The sequence below is a fragment of the Panthera onca genome, chromosome C2, assembly GCF_046562875.1.
Source record: "Panthera onca isolate mPanOnc1 chromosome C2, mPanOnc1 haplotype 2, whole genome shotgun sequence".
NCBI lineage: Eukaryota > Metazoa > Chordata > Mammalia > Carnivora > Felidae > Panthera > Panthera onca.
In genome coordinates, this window is record NC_138347.1 from 114,915,609 (window position 1) to 114,921,727 (window position 6,119).

The 6,119-nt window shown below is 40.6% G+C and overlaps 1 long non-coding RNA gene across 1 annotated transcript in view; it reads left to right on the plus strand.

The window, feature by feature from the left end:
• Positions 1 to 6,119, plus strand: part of LOC132683219 (uncharacterized) — a 108,331-nt gene that overhangs the window by 97,719 nt on the left and 4,493 nt on the right. Inside the window, exons 2-3 of the long non-coding RNA XR_009612107.3 lie at positions 2,106 to 2,255; positions 5,781 to 5,873. This is a non-coding gene — a long non-coding RNA (uncharacterized LOC132683219). The remainder of the gene's footprint in view (positions 1 to 2,105; positions 2,256 to 5,780; positions 5,874 to 6,119) is intronic.

The window sequence follows — 6,119 nt, forward strand, 5'->3', positions numbered from 1 at the left end:
CATTTTTATCTATCTATCTATCTATCTATCTATCTATTTATTTTGCACTGAGCAAAATGTCACTGTAGGGAATCAAGCAAATATAGCCTTGAATGCTACACCCACATGATTAAACTGTTTAGACCATAGCAAAACTGACTTGTTCTTTGGACACTTTTTATGTGATAAACTGGATCAAAGCACTCAGAGTGGAATCAAGGCAGCATTTGATAAAGATGTAGAAGTTGTGATTTCTTTCTGACTCATTAGGCTTTCTTACAGAAGTTAAAACTTGGGCAACTACCCTTGACCCAATTTGCCCCAGGAAGACCCTGAACAGGATGAAGAAAGGTTGTCTCACAGCTTGTTTATTTCTGTAATGAATCGGCTCCCTGGGTGCAGAGAGACTTTTCCCCATTCTCAGAGAAGGGGGACCAATGACACAGGGAGCTGGTCTTTGTGGTAGCAGTCACCATTGCCGTGATCACAGGTGTTCTTTTTTTTTTTTTTTTTTTTTTTTGCTTTTATGGTATCGCATGATAAAATAATCTTAAAACCAGTTTTTGTGGAAATATGGAACCAAATTCACAAATACACATTCATAGAGACACTTACAAAAGTGACAGAAGAAATATTCCTTTTTTTATAACTTAAAAAGTAAGAAACCAAGTCACTTCCTTGTGCTTCTAGCGTTTACTCCTAAATGTGAAATATTCATCCGAATGTGAAGTTTTAATGATCCTGAGGAAAATAGAAATGGAACAATTTCCAGGGGGCTAGTTTGAAAACTTCTTCAAGTTTGATCGTCAGGATCATGTGTAAATAGGTTACGGCCACTTTACAGTGTTGCCCTGTAAAACTGTAATCACCACTCTCATATTTCTTATGAGATAACTCTTTTCAAAATGGCTCTATGGCTTAACCGTAAGATAAAGTGGTGAATTATTTACGTAAAGATATATTATCTCAGATTGTGGATTCACTTATAACTTGTTGAAAATATCTTTATTGCACTGAGGCTACCATATGTGCCTCATGAATTGAAGATATGATGATGCCCTCAAGCATTCAGTATGTAATACAGTGTCTCTATTATGAATCCTATTTCTGCTTCAAATATATACTATGTGTTTTTGACACAAGGCCCTTAAATCGATCACCTTGTTGACCACCCACATACATTTTTAAAATAAATAGTTATCTTAGTCTTTAAAAAAATTTTTTTTAATGTCCATCTATTTTTGAGAGAGAGAGAGAGAGAGTGCCAGTGGGGGATAGGCAGAGAGAGAGGGAGACACAGAATCGGAAGCAGGCTCCAGTCTCCGAGCTGTCAGCACCGAGCCCGACACGGGCTCGAACTCACAGACCGCGAGATCATGACCTGAGCCAAAGTCGGATGGTCAGCCGACTGAACCACCCAGGCGCCCCTGTTTGCATTCATTTAACATAAACACGGAATACCTTTGTTTTTCCTTTTGGACAGGTAAAGCTTCTAAATATTTTTATGGTGGAAAAATTCAAACATATACAAAGAAGAAATAGTAGGATAAAACTTCATGCACTCATCATGCAGCTGCAATAAATATTAACTAGTGGCCAATCTCATTTCATTCCAAGATACCGCAGTGTGTTTCTCTAAAAGGTACATGTAAATCTTAAAATAATAACCATTCCCTTGAAATGAGATATGGCTTCAGTATTTGTAGAGTTTGGTGGAGTATAGGCTGAAGAGCAAGAAGTGTGCCCTGGGATGTAACAATTTCGCCCACAAACATTTGTAGGTTTAAATATTTATTCCAAAACAGAAGGGCCATTGTATTCCCTGGTGGCTCTACAGTTGCAATTGGTTGGCACCTGCAAAGCCATTTCTAACATCCTCTCATTCTTATTTATGGGTTGATGGGTAATATGTATTTGGTTAAAGCGTCCTGGGGGAGCTTTTCCGGTTCTCATAGAGGCTGGTGGGGCCGGGAGTGTTTATACAGTCACAAAGTAGCAGGGAACGCAGCTCTGAGACGCTCCAGATGCAGGACAAAACTACTTTTCTCATGCTCTGTACCAGGCTCTGGCCAGTGACACCACTTCCTTAATGTGCTGTCAGTGATTTTGCCTTTCTCTGGCCCCAGTGTCTTGTACAACAGCGAGAAGAAGATATACAGGAGACCGTGTCCTCCATAAACGTGTGGTGGCCTTCCATTGTGTTTGCACTGCTCATCAGAACTTACAAAGCATTTCGGAGATGGTGTCACCTTTGACCATCACCATAACGTGGCTAGGTGGGTATTATTGTGCCGGTTTTATGGTGAGTGAACCAAAGATCAAAGTTAAGACACTTTTATCAAGGTCATGCAGGAGATGAGGCTGGGACCCAGCCCTCTGGAAGGAACATAGTTGTTTTGTTTTTCTGGGCTGTTTCTGGACTAAAGCTTTTATTTTTATTTCTTAAATGAATTCTGAAATTATAAAGGATAAAGGAAAAACGTGTGGAATGAGTTTACAGTGAAGCATTTTAAACTTAATTTTTTTTTAATGTCTTACGTATTCTTAAGAGAGAGAGAGAGAGAGAGAGAGAGAGAGAGAGAAAGAGAATAGGAGCAGGTGAGCAGCAGAGTGAGAGAGGGACACAGAATCTGAAGCAGGCTCCAGGCTCTGAGCTGTCAGCACAGAGCCCAATACGGGGCTTGAACTCATAGAGTATGAGATCATGACCTGGGTCGAAGTCGGACCCTTAACCGACTGAGCCACCCAAGCGCCCCTACAGTGAAGTATTTTAAAGGAACAATGCAATAGTAGACCTTCTCTTCCTTCTTGTACCTCCTCTTCACCTCCTTGGAAATGAAGATGTCCTTTGTCTTCTCATGGAGGGATGGGTCTTATTAGGATGATCCCTGTATTAACAGTAGAAATAGAGTCAATGTGTTGATTCCAGGGTTAAATAAGTGTTCTTTGTCTGGGTGCAGGGATAGAATTCAGCAGCCCATGCACTTGGATGAAGAAAAAATACTGTTTTTTTTTTTTAAAGATTAAAAATATTTTAAGTGTATTTATTTATTTTGAGAGAGACAGAAACAGCATGAGTGGGGGACCGGCATAGAGAGAGGGAGACAGGGAATCCCAAGCAGGCTCGCACTCTCAGCATGGAGCCTCATGTGGGGCTCAAACTCACAAACCACGAGATCATGACCTGAGCTGAAACCAAGAGTCAGATGCTTAACCAACTGAGCCTCTCAGGCACCCCTGAAGAAAAAATATTTTTTAAAAATTCCTTGAACCTCTAGTAGTCTCCACAATTATAAATGTAGATTCTGAATCATAATTATTAACTGTTCCTGTGAATCTGCCACCAGGAGAAATCAAAGACTTGTTCCTATCACATTAGGACTGTTGCAAATATCTTGAAATATCCTTTATACTCATCACTACTTCAAAATATGGTAGCTATGAGACCTGCAGCTGGATCTTTTTATTTAATGTGTTAATAAAGACACATATTATTTTATTATGAAGTTTAGAAAGCCATTTTGATAATTGTATTTCTAGAACGGAGGGTTGCTGGAGGGGAGGTAGGCAGGGAGATGGGCTAAATGGGTGATGGACATTAAGGAGGGCACTTGTGATGAGCTCTGGGTATCATATGTCAGTGATGAATCCCTAAATCCTACTCCTGAAACTAATATTACACTATATGTTAATTAACTAGAATTTAAAAACTTGAAACAAAAAAAAAGAGAAACATTTTTGAATATTGACCAAAACATAAACATGTGGATTATCTATTTTCAGTGTAATCATATGTATTTTATCTTATGCATTTAGAAACAGTACTCTGAGAAGGGGTATAGGTATCACCATGTTGTCACAGGGGTGCGTGGTACAAGTACAAGTTTTAAAAACTTGCTTTGAAGGAACAAAAAAATCTTAAATTATTCCCAGGCAACAACATTTTCAAAAAATTTTTGGAGGAAGGAACTAAGTTGAGGCAACAATTCCTCAGTCTCGTTGCATTTCTATCTCTACTTGGCACACAGAATTCCTGAAAAACATGTCAATTTGTGCCATAAACATTCGTAGAGAATGATGCTCCTTTGTCTTCATGGAGGAATGAACGGACTGCTAAAAACACACTGAGTCTAGTTCATGGGACACTTCCCAAAAGGAGAGATGGTTTAAGATGGAGAGTAAAGCAGAAGGTGGGGGGGAAATACCTGCATCAGGGAGTTAGCCGAGGACAAAATCTTACATGATAGACCTTCTGCACTGAGTCTGAAAACCACATTTCTCTTCATGTGGGAAAGCATGTCATGACCTAACCTTTCTGTGTCCCCTCAACCAGAGGTAATCAAATTATGCATGAAATAATTTAATAATTTTATTTTCAGTTGGCAAGCACTAAATTTCATGTTAAATCTGTCCACATATGGGAAGATATTTGTGGCAATAACATCTCCTATTATGTGCTATTCTCAGAATATATTATATTACAATTCTTAACCTAGGTATGGAAGTGAAAAGGTCTAAGCATCCGACTAATATAACTTGATGATTCATATATACCGGGAGGAATTCAGGACTTCCATATGATTTTTCTGATTAAACCCTCCTGATAGTATAGTCTTTTACTTTGCTACTGGAAATCATTTCACTTGGCTTGCTATTTCTTCTGACATATGTTCCAACTGAGCAGAGTCTTTGAGAAATTAGATAACCATTAAGGACAGTATGTAGAGCATAATGTGTAGAAAGAGCAATAGGCAGAACCAATATGTGATTGCTTCCTTTATAGCTTATATATTTTTTAAATTTTTTGATGTTTATTTTTGAGATAGACAGAGCGTGAGGGGAGGGGGAGGGGCAGAGAGAGAGGAAGACACAGAATCTGAAGCAGGCTCCAGGTTCCGGGCTGTCAGCGCAGAGCCTGACGTGAGGCTCGAACCCACAAACCATGAGATCATGACCTGAGCCAAAGTCAGACGCTCAACCAACTGAGCCACCCAGGTGCCCCTATAGCTTATAATGCGAACTCTATGGTTCATAAATAGACCATATTTTTCATGTCCCCAAAGATTTGCCCTGGTTCCTCTCCCAGGAACGTTATTCTGCTCTCATTTACCCTCTGCAAACTCAAGATCTGCTAAGTCATCATTTCTTGCAAAAACTTACCCTGATCCTTCCTCTCATTCCAGGTTGAGTTACTTGCCCCCCTGTGCCATTAAAGTCCTCTGTCCTCCTTCTAGAGACATGAACTGTTGTCACTTCCCCCTACCCATACCTTCTACTCTGTGCTCAACATTATGCTCTAGCCTATGAACATCTGGAGGACTGGAATCCCACCTTTGAGTTATAGGCGAATATTAGGCACTCAATAATTTTTTGTAGAATTAATTGAAATAATAAGTTAATGTAGCCAACAAATAAGACTAATGCGACAGGAAACGTGAAGACTGAAGGGTGGATAGGGAAGGGTGGAGAGGCAAGTCAGTCCTAGGCAGTCTCATTTCCAAGATGCCAATAGAAGCGTGTGTGTGTGTGTGTGTGTGTGTGTGTGTGTGTGGTGTATGCATGCACACATGCACAGGCATCCATGTTTGCATGGGAGTAGTGGTAGTACAGGGGAGGTGAGATTTATACTTGACTCTAGATAGATACTTCCAATGTAGCCATACGAATGTCACACTGCCACTTTCCGACATGCAAATGCTACATTTCTCTAAATCAGAGAAATTGGTTCTGTACTTCCACCCACGTGACTGGCAGAAAAACTCAACCTCAGTCGTGTTTGGGAATTCTCTCTCATCCTCCAGGGGTTCATGCAAGGATCTCCTGGTATTTGAGATGCCATACTCTGCAGAGTCCTGATCACCTCCTCCGTTTGCTGTGACTTGTCAGTTTCCAAGGTATTTGTCAGGCAATGTGTTCCAGGAAGACCTGGATGCTCGTCCTGCTGGTCCGCTCCTCTACCACACACAGGCCCGCAGGGGCCCTCAAGACCTCAGAGTCTCCAAAAAGACTGAGGAAAACCATGCTTCCTTGATTAGGTGGTTTGTGTGCCTTCAACTCCAAAGCCCTAACCTCCATGCTTTCCTCTGGGGAACACATTCTGGGGACATTTTTTGTACGGGGTGTAATCGGGGGAAAAAAGG